We start from the raw sequence: 13,356 nt of genomic DNA on the forward strand, positions 1-13,356 counted from the left end.
TCCCCTCTAAGCTTTCTCTTTCCCAACCTAAGCATACCCAACTCTTTCAGCCTTTCCTCATAATACTTGGATTCCAACCCTCTCACCATCCTGGTTGCCCTCTTCTGGACACGCTCGAGCTTGTCAACATCCTTCCTAAAATGTGGTGCCCAAAACTGAACACAGTACTCCAGGTGAGGCCTGACCATAGCAGAATAGAGTGGAACTACCACCTCCCATGATCTGGACACAATGCTTCTGTTAATGCATCCTAAGATTGCATTAGCTTTCTTTGCAGTCACATTGCACTGCAGGCTCATATTTAGCTTGTGATTAACGAGAACACCTAGATCCTTTCACATGTGCTGCTATCAAGCCAAGACCCTCCCATTCTATATCTGTGCCTTTGATTTTTTGTACCTAAGTGTAGGACTTTGCACTTATCTCTATTGAAATTCATTTTAATTGTCTCAGCCCACTGTTCCAACCTATCTAGATCATTTTGAATCCTGACTCTGTCTTCTTCAGATTTAGCAATCCCACCCAGCTTCGTGTCATCTGCAAATTTGATGTGTTCATTCCTCTATGTGTTCCTCCAGGTCATTTATAAAAACATTGAATAACACCAGGCCTAGGACCAAGCCCTGTGGCACTCCACTCAAGACTTCACTCCATGTAGACACAGAGCCATTTACGAGCACTTGTTGGGTACGATTTTTCAACCAACCATGAATCCATCCAATGGTTGCACCATCCAGCCCACACTTAACCAGCTTATTCTCAAGGATATAATGAGAAACTTTGTCAAATGCTTTACTGAAATCTAGGTACACTATATCCACAGCATTGCCAGAATCAACCATTTTAGTAAGTCTGTCAAAAAAGGATATAAGGTTGGTCTGGCATGACGTATTCTTGATAAACCCATGCTGGATACTACCAATCAACTCATTCCGTTCAAGGTGCTCACAGACAGAGCATTTAATAATTTGCTCTAGAATTTTCCCAGGTATTGATGTCGAACTGACAGGCCTGTAATTTCCTGGGTCCGTCTTTTTTCCCTTCTTGAAGATCGGGACAACATTCGCTCTTCTCCAGTCTTCCGGCACAACACCAGTACTCCAGGACATCTCAAAGATTAGAGCCAGTAGCAACTTAAAGACTAACAAAATATGTGGCAGATTCAGGTGGGTAGCCATGTTGGTCTGAAGAAGCAGAACAAAGTTTGAGTCCAGTGGCACCTTTAAGACTAACAAAGTTTAATTCAAGGTATAAGCTTTTGTGTGCAAGCACACTTCTTCAGATACAAATATGTGTCAGGGTATGAGCTTTCATGAGTCACTGCTCACTTCTTAAGGAGCAATCACCGTCAGAACCCTGCCTAACGTAAAACACAAGAAATTGCTTAAACGTTATCAACCTGCCCAAACTACTTATTCAAATATTTATATCCCACTTTCCTCTGTGACTCAAGGCAGCTTACAGATCATACTGAAAAGCATAATAGGGGTGTGCAAAAAAATAACCTCCTTCCAGCTCCATTGTAGCCTATGGGGACCATTATAGTCAATGGACCCCATAGGCTATAATGGAGAATCATTCCAAAGGTATCTGGGGCTCTGGGGGACTGTTGTTTGAGGTAGATGCACCAAACTTGCAGCATAGCTGCTAATGCCTTGCCTCAAAAACCTCCCCATGTTTCAAAAAGATTGGACCAAGGGGTCCAATTCTATCGGCCGCAGAAGGAGGTGCCCCATCCTCCATTGTTTCCAAAGGGCTGAAGCAGTATCTGAGGGCTGAAGCAGAAGTTCTCTGAGCTGCTTGTTAAAATGTTGTGCGCCAGTACCCCTAGCACAGTTTAGAGGGAACTATGCTTGCCAGTATAGATCGAACACAGCACCACCCCTGACCACACCTGGCTAGGTACAGGGCTCGGTCAGGTCTGCGGATGCATGCCTGTGGCCCAGCTGCCAGAGCTATGGTGGCCTCTGGCATCCAGAGGGGTCATAGAGGTTACTGCCATGAGGACCGTGCGCACCTGGGACCCTTGGACCCCTGTGGCTGTGGCCGGGAGGTGGCCCAGCCCTGTCAGTCATTCTGTTTTTCACATTGCTTAAGAGCCCCTGAAAAGGGGAAGGGGCAACAGTGACTAGAGCTAGGGATTTCCACCAGGTGTGATGGTTAAGCCATGTGTCAGTTGCACTGGCTGTACGGCTGAGTTGTTACTTCTACAAGCAAAATGGAGCAGCCCTGTGCATCCACCCCATTTTGGGTAGATGCTCTTAGTTCTATGGGCACTGGGCCCTGGGATGCTATTGTGTTTCTGGACCCTGGCTCCCAACAAGCAGCAATGGCATTTACCATCACGGTTGCTCTGTTTCTGGAGGGCCATCTGAAAGGGTGACATGCAGAGCATTTGTAGCACCCATTTCTAGTGCTGTGGGCAGCCAACATTGCCCAGGGTTGCCGCTGTTGTTTGTCATTCAAGCCATTTATTTGTATACCCAAATATTCCCCAGGGTTGCTGGGATCCAGAATGGCCCTAGCAAGGCTCTGTAGGGCTGTGCTCTCTGAAATTGACTATCTCTGCTCTGCAGTGCTTTCAGCTATCAGTTGAACCTCACTGTGGTGGTGGGCCTTTATGGCAACGGCTTTGTTCCAATAATGGGTCCAGCACTCCTCTTTGGGCCATGCCAGCTGTAACTGCATTGTCTGTACTGTGCTGATGCTATGTCTGTCAATTGTCTGTACATTTGTGCATTTGGGATAAGGGGTTGCTGTGTGTTTGACTGGACTGTCCTGCATCTCATGCCTCTGCATGAGCAAGGTTTGAACTGCCTGGACTACAGGACACGTGCTTCCCTGCATATTCCCAGCGTGCCTCTGGACAAAGAAGACAAACGCCATTACTGCTCAGTTGGAAACTTGGCAGAACAACAGGTTTCTCCACCATTGCTGATCTGTGGGAAACCACGAAACCCGGCTTCCTATCTGGTTTTGGCATCACAAAGAACACATCCTTTATTGCCTCTGGAACAGGCGCATCTCTGCAAGTCAAAGGTTGCCAATGGAGACAACGGTTTCACACCTGGCCACATGGCTCCCTTTGAAGTTAGAGTAGAACATTTGAATATTGCCCCCTTCCCCTCAATTAGGATGTCACAACCCTGAACCAATAGCATAGAGAAGGTTTATTGGCCTTAAGCCAAGCCCAAAAACAAGCTTTTAAAAAGAGAAACACAGCCTTTGTTTCCCCGGTTAACCCACCCCTCCCTTACCTTGCAACTTAAGTGCTGCAGGTGATTCTTACTGCGTTCTCGGGAGTCACGACCCGAGAACCCGCATGTGGCTTGGCCGGACCAGTCCGTGTGTTTTTAGAGTCCACCCGCTGATACTTAGGCTGCCCCATCCTTCTACGAGGAGATTTCTTCTCAGCCTGGACCTCAGATAAGTATAAGCGATATCCTGCTGTGTTATCCCCCTTGTCTGTTGAATTTATTATTTTTCCATGCTGATTGCTTTCTATTTACTATTGTAACTAAGGAACTTGTGTGAATCTGCGTGTGCATCTGTTTTTCGTATACTTGAAAACTGCTTAGTAAAAGGCAGCATTTATTCATTAAACCTAGCGTGTTGTCTCACTTCCTGGGAAATAGGAGCGTTCGTTGGCCAATCCGCCCTCTGGATACACGGGAAAATTACTCACGCCACGCCCACTGTCGTACATAAGTCTGAGTTGGGCATTCGGAACCGTCCTTAGAGGAGGTCTGGTATCACAGCCCACTGAGGGCAGCCACCTCCCCCAGGGCGGCTCCAGAAGTGATCTGCCATCCTGGGATGCCTCCTCCCCGCCCTCCACAAGGTGAGTTAGCCAGCCTACCAATCATGCCTGTGCACTGTGTGCCTGTGGCTGGAGGAATGGCGGCCAGCAGCCTGCTCAGTCCTTTGCCGCTAGGGGCACCTCCTCAGTGGCAGTGGGGAGGGAATGACCAGGATGCTGGATGTGTCTGGGCGCTTACAAGGGGCAGCTCCTGCTGCGGTGTGAACGCTTGATGGTGTTTTGCTGCACAGTTGGGGTGTCACCTCTCCCTGTTGGATCAATACCTGCATATGGGCCAAAACAGATGCAGGAGCAGCTGGCAACATTCTTTCATTGCAGAATGAAGGGGCATTGGCAATCCCAAAGGGGCTTCCATGCAGCAAAAGGGGTGCCCCGTCTGGTGCTCCAGTGCCACAAGCCCCCCCCCATGGCGTTTTCTGCACCCTCCTCACCTGAGTCAGCGTTCTGTCAGCACTTCGCTGTAATGGAATAGGAAGAGTGTTAGCACCTTCAGGGCATACTGCTCCTGGATGGGAAAGGGTGCGGCTGTCATGCAGATTCACCCAGCACATAGGTTGGTGTGCTTGCTGGCCACTACAGGGTTTTGGCCAGGTGGGGTCTTTGCCACCTGGCTAGTTGAGCAGCCTAGTCTGCAGCCATCATAGTGGCTCCCTTTCCCTGGCAGCTGCCTCAGGCAGGCCCTGATACACCTAACTGCTTTGTATGTGGCATCCATGTGCATCTGGGGGCCTGCTGCTCACCCCCACAGCCTCCGGGTTCAGGAGGCGGAAACACCATGTCCAGTGTGGCTCGGTGCCACTGTGGTAAGCCCAAGGCATGGGTTAGGGAAATAGGTGCCTTACTTACCTGTTCACACGTGGCTGCCGGGAGGCGGAAACACCATGTCCAGCGTGGCTTGGTGCCACTGTGATAGGCCCAAGGCATGGGGTTAGGGAAATAGGGGCCTTACTTACCTGTTCACACGTGGCTGCCCCTTGGGATCCTGGCGGAGGCCTGATGTGCCTGTGTGAGCTGAAATCTGGGAGAGGTCAGCCACAAAGTGAGAACTTTGCTCTCCCTGTGGTGTATTCCCCCCTCCAGGGGCTCTCCCAGTGGTGCTAGGTGCCCTGTCTGTGTTGTGCCTGCCACTGGAGTGCATGTGTGCTAGCTCTAAGTCCACACGGCAGGGATCTGTCAGACTGCATTCCATGCTGCATGCCTTCCCTCTGGAATTCTGGAGCGACCTCCTGGAACCATTTGTAGGGCAGGGGGAGCCATGATTGGGTCCCTAGGAGGGTCATGGCCAGTGCAGGGGAGTATGCCGATTGGCTGTATCTTGAGCTGCCTGGGGTCCTGTGGGCATGGCTGCAGCTGTGTGCGAGGGAGTGAATTTGAAGTTACCATGGCTGTCAATGGGCTATGACATCATTTTTGCCAGGGCAATTTTGCACCTCCTTGGGGGGGGCGTTCCCATGCAGAAAACACTTTGGAATCCCCCTGCCACCATGCACTCTGGAACGCCCACATCTACACCAGCGCCGGGGTTTGTGCTGTTGCTTCGCCAGCATGCGGCTGCAGCACTCCTGCACTGGTGGGACTCAGCAGTGCAGCTAGTGCCCTGCGCCAGTGTGCTCTTATGCTAGTGTAACATTGAGTAATGCTGGCATAGGGGTCAGTCGTGTCCCCGTTCCAATTCCCCCTCCTTAGGATTACTCTGTTAAAGGATCTAGCTGTTACATGTCGTGACACTCCATCTGCAGTTGGGGGGACACAGGGATTAAGCATAGTTTTACAAGGTGAATGTGCCCAGAGTAGTGGCTTACAGTGCAATCCTAAACAGAGTTAAAGGGTGTAACTGCTTTGGATTACACTGATAGATGCTTTCACTGTAGTGGGCTTGTATGCTGCCTACTGTTCTCCATAGCACTTTATGCTTGTCATCTAGAGTGGATCTTAGTAACAAAAGATGTTTCTGTATGACATCTGAATACCGTCTAGAGCCTAAGGTAAGTATGGGTCAGTGGAAAGAGAGCCAGTCTTGAATCTTAGATTTTTTTATTTCAGCCGGCATAACCGAATCCTGAGTTCAAATGACAGTTTAGTGGAAGGCATCAGCTTTGATATCAGTAGCCTCTATCATCAGAAGTTATTTATTCATTTTCAGAAAAGAAGTTATATTCTTCATCCTCTTCCACTGGAAACAGAGCAGCAAATTAAAGACACAAACAATGCTTCCCCCCCCCAATCACAATACGAAGGGTGCAGTCCTATGCAGCTACCCAAGAGCACCATGGGGACTTACTTCTGAGCAGACATGCATAGGATTGCAATGTAAACCTCCATAAAAAGCAAAGATCCATCCCCAGGAACAAAGAATAGATGCCTCCAATGTCCAGCCCCTCAAGACTCAGAAATACAAAACTAATTATTATATTGCAACCACAAAAACACACTCAAAGAAGACCAGCACCAAAGGCTTGTTGCGAAAGGACCACATTTTAGAGCATCCACAATGTTGTCCAGGAGGTCATCTCATGTATTTTTTTACTTCATTTAACCCTGTCTTTCTCCCCAATGGGGACCCAAAGCAGCTAACATCATTCTCTCCTCCATTTTATCCTCTCAACAACCCTGTGAGGTAGTTTAGACTGAGTGTGTGTGTGAACAGCTCTAGGTCACCCAGCAAGCTTCCATAACCAAGCAAGAATTAAAAACTGTATCTCCTAGAGCTCAGTCCAGCACTCCAGCCACGACACTGCAGTGTCTCATCTGACAAGCTGACACAGGACAGGAGACAGCAACTGCTGAGGGGCTGTAGTTCTCATCACTGCTAACTGCACCTCTCCGAGAAAGCTAGCAGCAACTGTGCAGATTTGAGCTAGCATGTGGACTTGTATAGGATGAGCAGTATGAGACCACACAGCAAAGGCAAATACCAAAGCAAAAAGCTGTGTAAAAAGGACTCTAAAGTAGCAAAAACTAATGTACTAAAGACCAAATATTACACATAATATCAAAAAAATATTCAATATTTACTGTAGTGCAATAGATAGCGTAGAAATTACAACATGTGACAAAGGAATAGATTCAACAGGTAAGTTCAACATGAACAAATTCAACAGGTGAATTCATCAAATCATACAGGTAAGTCTAACACAGTCAACAGGTAAATTCACCCCAAAGAAATTAAAACGGTAAATTTAGCATACAACAAGTAAATTCACTATACAGGTGAGTGCAACTAGTGCATTCAACAGTTTTCCTTTCCCTGCTGCCTCTCTCTTTGGTCTTACCTCGTGGCTGAAGCAGACCTCATGCAACATAAGAGACTGAGAATTACTTGAGCTGGGAGAAGCAGGAGGAGGGGCGGTGACTCAGCGGTAGAGCATCTGCTTTGCATGGAGAAGGTCCCAGGTTCCATCCCCAGCATCTCCAGGGAAAAAGATCAGTGGTAGGTGAGGTGAAAGACCTCTGCCTGAGATTCTGGAGAACTACTTCCAGCCTGAGTGGACACCACTGACCTTTATGGATCAATGTTCTGACTCAGTCCAGGGCAGCTCCATGAGTTCAATGGTCCATGTATTCTAGTGAGGGAGGAATAGCAACATGAACTGTGCTTTGTGGCTCTTAGCCATATGAAGATTCTGTGTGTGTGTGCGCGTGCACACATGGGGAACTTTCGTGTTTAGGAAATTTGGCCCTGTATTGATGTGCACTTTATACAGGGATAGTTTAACGACATGCAACTGATATACACCATCAGGCAGAGACCTTTTCTTGCTGATACATTTCTCAGTGGCATGTGCTTGATATAGATCACAAGTTGCTGAAGTCTGACAGCTGCCAATCAAGTTTGCAATGTACTCATGAAATCTGAGAGAATGAAGACAAGGGAGATTGTCACTGGAAACAGTTGAAAGTGTTCAGAGAAAGAGAGGGAGGGAGAGCAAAGTGGAGGGGGAGAGAAAACAGAAATAAGGCTGCTAAAATAAGTGCTAGTGCACTTATTTAGGGACGGGACCTGTTTTCACATCTTAGTCCAGAATACATTACCATGAATACTGTTGATGTGGTTAGAGAGTAGAAAATACTCATTGTTCAGTAGTCAGTGTAGAATTTTCAACCCATTTATCATCTGTGTATCCTACCCATCTACCATAAAGCACAGATTATACCATTTTATTCTTGCAAAAACTGGTGGGGCTGAGAGAGAGACTGGCTAGCCCAAAACAACTCAGTAAGCTTCATGGCTGAACAAGAACATGAGCACCTGCCTCTAAATCCAAGTACATTTTCCAAGTGTATAATGAATATGAGGTCAGGGCCAAAGTGAAACGCTAAGAACATAAGAGAAGCCAATGTTGGATCAGGCCAATGGTCCATCCAGTCCACAGTGGCCAAAAATACCAGGTGCCATCAGGAGGTCCAGCAGTGAGGCCAGGACACTAGAAACCCTCCCACTGTTGCCCCCCCCAAGCACCAAGAATACAGAGCATCACTTGCCCCAGACTGAGAGTTCCTACTTTGTGGCTAACAGCCACGGATGGACCTCTGCTCCATATGTTTATCCAATTCCCTCTTGAAGCCATCCATGCTTGTAGCCACCACCACCTCCTGTGGCAGTGAATTCCATGTGTTAATCACTCTTTGGGTGAAGAAGTACTTCTGAAACACTGAACTGGGTATCCTGCTGCATGGCTCACCCCATACACGGTAATAGAAAGGAACAAACAGGCTATCCACAGGGACTTGCATCTCATTTTCTCTTCCTCCAATATTTCCTCTTGCCCTGAAAGCTCACCTAGCCTTTCCCCTTTCCTTTCGTCCTTCTCTTCTTCCCATCCACCAGCCAGCTTACCTTTATCTGCCACTCCTTCAGCTTTCACTACTTACCTCTCCCTGGCAGCCTCTGTTTGGAAAAACTATGGCCCAGTTGTGTGGTGCTGGTTGCCAGCCTGGGCCCTGTTGTATGATGGAGAATCCACAAAGATTTGTGTGTGTGTGTGGGGGGGGAGAACCTCATTTCCCCCTGTATCCCCTTCCCCACACTATTTCCTCTTGTCCCTTCTTCTGGAAACACCCCCCCCACACCTCCTGAGCATATCCTCAGCTTTCCTTGCTTCTTCTCTCCTTCCCACCCATCAGTCTGACTTTTATGTACTCCCCCCAACCTTCTGCTTTATGTATTATGAATTTATTTCATGTAAACCCTGCCATTCTCCTCAGTGAGACCAAAGAAACTTTCATCATTGTTCTTCATTTTATCCTCACAACCACCCTGTGAGGTATGTTAGGCTGAGAATCTATAACTGGCCCTAGGTCACTCAGTGAGCTTCCATGGCACAGTGGGGATTACGAACCTGGATCTCCCAGATCCTAGTCCAAAACTCTAACTACTATACAACACTGGCTTCTGTGGGGTGGCTGCAGTTGAACAGTAGCAAGCATCTGGGCCTGGGTGATTCATGCATGTTAGCAAGTTGTCTGGTTGTTCCTGGTAGGCCTGGTCCCGATGTTCTCACTCAAAGGCCCACATACCTAGAAAGGGTCCTGCCCCCTCCTCCTGCTTTCTGCTGACAGAAACCAAGGATTAAAGGCTGCCAATACGGTTGTGGTTGCCTAGCAACTGCCATTGAGTGCACTAGTTTCTTAAAGCAACAGGTGCTGTTTCTATTATTGGGGGAGGTTTAACCCCTCATTTTTAAAAAAGTTTTCATATTTTTCTGCAAACCTGGAGCATTTTTCAGGTCTAGAAAGATCTGTCTTGTTTGTTCATGGCTCCAATCTCTGGATTTATATATCCACAGATTTGACTATGTGGAGAATTAGATATATTGATGCACAGCCCAAAGTTGATCAGAGTAGCAGAAACATGAGGGGAGAAATGTTCAATCCCCCCACCCGAACCACTTTCCTGCTCTAAATTGCCTCTCTCCAAAGCTATTATGTCCCCAGTGGGTGGAATTACAGGTACAGGTAATTGGATCTCCTGTATAATGTATAGCTGAGTCTTACTCATGATATAAATATTTGGTATGGACATTTTCTCTATTCTAGTAGTCACTGAGAAATAATATGTTATTCGTTTGTGGGATGGGGACTGACTTCTTAGAGCATGCCAGTTTGTGGGAAGGGTCTAAAAGAGTAGATTGGTGTGATGCTTGTAGCTGCAGGGCTGATTTTGTAAAGGTACAGAAGCACTAGATGTGAACTAACTCTCCAGAACAGCTGGATAATAAGGTGTTGGCTGCTGCATTAGTCATGACCAGAAATACCTTCAGCTTGGATCTCGTGCTTCCTGGAACACAGCAGAAGTGATTTCTCTGCTCCTGAAATATCGCTTTGGATGGGCTTGTCATTTTAGCTTGTTAAAGGTTAGTGACTGAGAAGGAGAAATTTCACCGAGAGGCCCTCCGGTACCTGCAGCATGTGTAGGATTTCCATCAGGGCCAGATGTTTTCCCATCAATGTCATCTCTACTTATTTAGTAAGCGTGAAGCCGGTGTCACAACGCTTGTGCAGAAATCGCATTAGCCGAAGGCTGGTGACCTTATCATTTGTAATTCTGGTTGCTTTTCAACAGCCAGTGGCAACGTCTTTAATATATTTGCAGGCTGCGTTCACTCCAGAGGGGGCCCATGTAACATTCTCAACAGATAGATGAACAATAGAAGCATAATTGTGCACATGTTTCTAGCTGCATTCCTCTCCCAGACCAATAACATTAACCTTTTGCTCCAATAAATTTTAATTAAAGGCTGGAGAGTTCTGTTGCTGCGTCTGCATGCACAGGAGGGCATCTGTGTTTTACCGTCTCACTCCCAAGCCTTCACTGGCTTGTTCTGAATAATGCTGTAGCACCAAGATACTGCCATGGCCCTCAACCCCAGAGCCTGCAGCATCCCGTCACCTGCCAAGGCCAGAACTGGGGGCAGGAGACCAAGGGAGCCAGGGAGAGGAAACACGAACTGTCATTGGGTTGCCTTTCCGGGCTGGGAAATTCCTGGGGGTTTGGGAGAGGAGTGGAGTGGAGCCAGGGGAGGGCAGGGATTGGGGTAAGGATGGACCTCGGCTGGGTATAATGCCATAGAGTCCACCCTCCACCCCAAAAAAGCAGCCATTTTCTCCAGGGGGACTGACATCACCTGGAGGAGAGTTGTGATTCTGGAAGCTCTTCGGGCCCCACCTGGAAGCTGGCAACCCTATGAAGCTGAGCACCAGGTGGTGTACCATAGTGGGGGGGGGATAACAGCTGAAGAAGTGTGGGTCTAGCAAAGGAGGAGCCAGAAGCCTGAGAAGTGTCAGAGCAGTGCTAGGAAAACCCAAGGGTTTGTTTTGAAATGAAATTATTCTGGAGGAATCAGGGTAAGAGAAGGCAGCCACCAACCAGAGCTGGAGAGAAGGAGAAGAACTGGGAGGGAACGGTTAGAAGGGTCAAGCGGCAGAGGAGCTGAAGGTTGCTCAGGCAGAGTTTCACATATCGGTTTGAAATAACTGATCAATGCTAAAGCTAGATAGTAGGGACTAAGGATCTCTCAACTGGCTGCACAGTGCAAATGTGTGGAAAAACGTCTGTGCCTATTTTCCCTCCCCGTGATTGGGGATGCTGCTTTCTGAATGTTGCCAATCAGCAGAAGGGAGTGTACGCACGGGCAGGCACTTGTTTCGCATGTAGGCACCGTGAATGAGCTGGTGATCGTGTGGAGGTGGGGGACAGAGCCAGGGTGCTCGTGCCTTCGGTCCCTCTCCATGCGTTCAGTCAATGGGCAGAGGGGTTGTGTGTACGAGGCTACGGGTGGGGTTTTCCAGCATTAATTGTGCATGTCCATTCTTGCGTCCTCCTGTGGCTCAAGACATAATAGTTGCCAGAAAGGGTATGGAAGCAAATCTAATAAGAAAGCACTAAAAGCACCAAGCATGCTTTACATACAGAGAATAGTCAATATGGAATATATGGACAGACCTCCAGCATTTAAAGGGGTCTGCAAAATATGGTTGTCTATGCTGTCAGCTGTGTGTTAAAGATCATGGATTTAAACTAGGGAGAGGGGAGAGTTGAGGTTGAACAAATGTTAGGAAAAAGTAACTGAAAGAAGAATTCGGCAGTGGGCTATGTGGGCCTTGAAGGGGAAAAAACACCTGCCCAGATTTTCAAAACAATGTTCGGCAGATACCTATTACAGATGCTTGAGGAGAGGCTGGACTATGATAGGTCCATTCCAGCTCTGTGTAATTCTACCTAATCGACCACAAAATAGTTCAAGAATGGGGCAGAGTGAAGAAGACAGAAAGAGGTTTTTATGTTAAGAACATAAGAGACACCAATGTAGGCAGATACCTATTAAAGATGCTTTAGGAGAGGCTGGACTATGATAGGTTCATTCCAACCAGCTCTGTGTAATTCTACCTAATCGACCACATAAGAGACGCCAATGTTGGATCAGGCCAAAGGCCCATCCAGTCCAACACTCTGTCACACAGTGACCAAAAATACCAGGTGCCATCAGGAGGTCCACCAGTGGGGCCAGGACATTAGAAGCCCTCCCACTGTTGCCCCCCCCCCAAGCACCAAGATGACAGAGCATCACTTGCCCCAGAGTCCCTATCTATACCTTGTGGCTAATAGCCACTGATGGACCTCTGCTCCATATGCTTATCTAATTCCCAATGTTCAGTTCATTTGTGGAATCCTATTTATGTAGGGGCCACTAGTGAAGAAACATTGATTTGTAAGAGCAGAGATCCATAGGATCTCACCATAGGTTTCAGATAGTGCTGCTCATGCCTCCCCTGGTGTGGACATTCCACTTGCAGCCACTGTGTTGGACTTGCATCAGAAGCCTCTCATGGTAGTACTGAGTTTTGGTTCTCATCACTTGGGGCCTTGATCCCCCCCCCCCAGCCAGGTCTTTCTGCTTTACCTCACTCTCGCTTTACTGTATCCCGTTTGCCCCCATCCTTCACTTCATCTCAGAGCAGCATGAGATAGGGCATTCGGCTTGAACCCAGCCGACATGGGTTTGAATTCCTGCTTGCCTGGAACTTCACTGGATGTTGATCTTGGCACCAACTTTATCTCACCCTAGCCTACCTCAAAGGCTTGTCATGTGCATAACATGTGGTTGTGTCCATATGAGCAACCCTGAGATTCATGGAGAATAATCTGAATGAATCCCAGGTCTCCAACTGATTTACCATTTTCATGGCTAAGAAGGGGGGAAAAGTTACTTCAGTACCCAAAAGATAGCTGGGAACTTTTGTCACCTTTGCATATATCTGCTTCAAACTAGAAAACCAAAATAACTGGAAGAGGCACAGCAACCAGGCCTAAACTGCACTCCAAACAAAAGGGATCACAGATATCCACAGGAAAAACAACACACAAGCAAACCCTGTGATATGAACATTTATAAAATTTACATTGCTTTTCTGAAACTTTACAAAATTGCAACAATTTGTCCAACATTCTCACATACAATATTGTAAAAAAATCCACATAGTCCAACATAATGAGTACCCGGTTGTGAACTCATTTCAACTGTACAGTCTTCCTCAGA

This window comes from Gekko japonicus, unplaced genomic scaffold (assembly GCF_001447785.1).
Source record: "Gekko japonicus isolate JY-2015 unplaced genomic scaffold, Gekko_japonicus_V1.1 scaffold1091, whole genome shotgun sequence".
Classification (NCBI taxonomy): Eukaryota; Metazoa; Chordata; class Lepidosauria; order Squamata; family Gekkonidae; genus Gekko; species Gekko japonicus.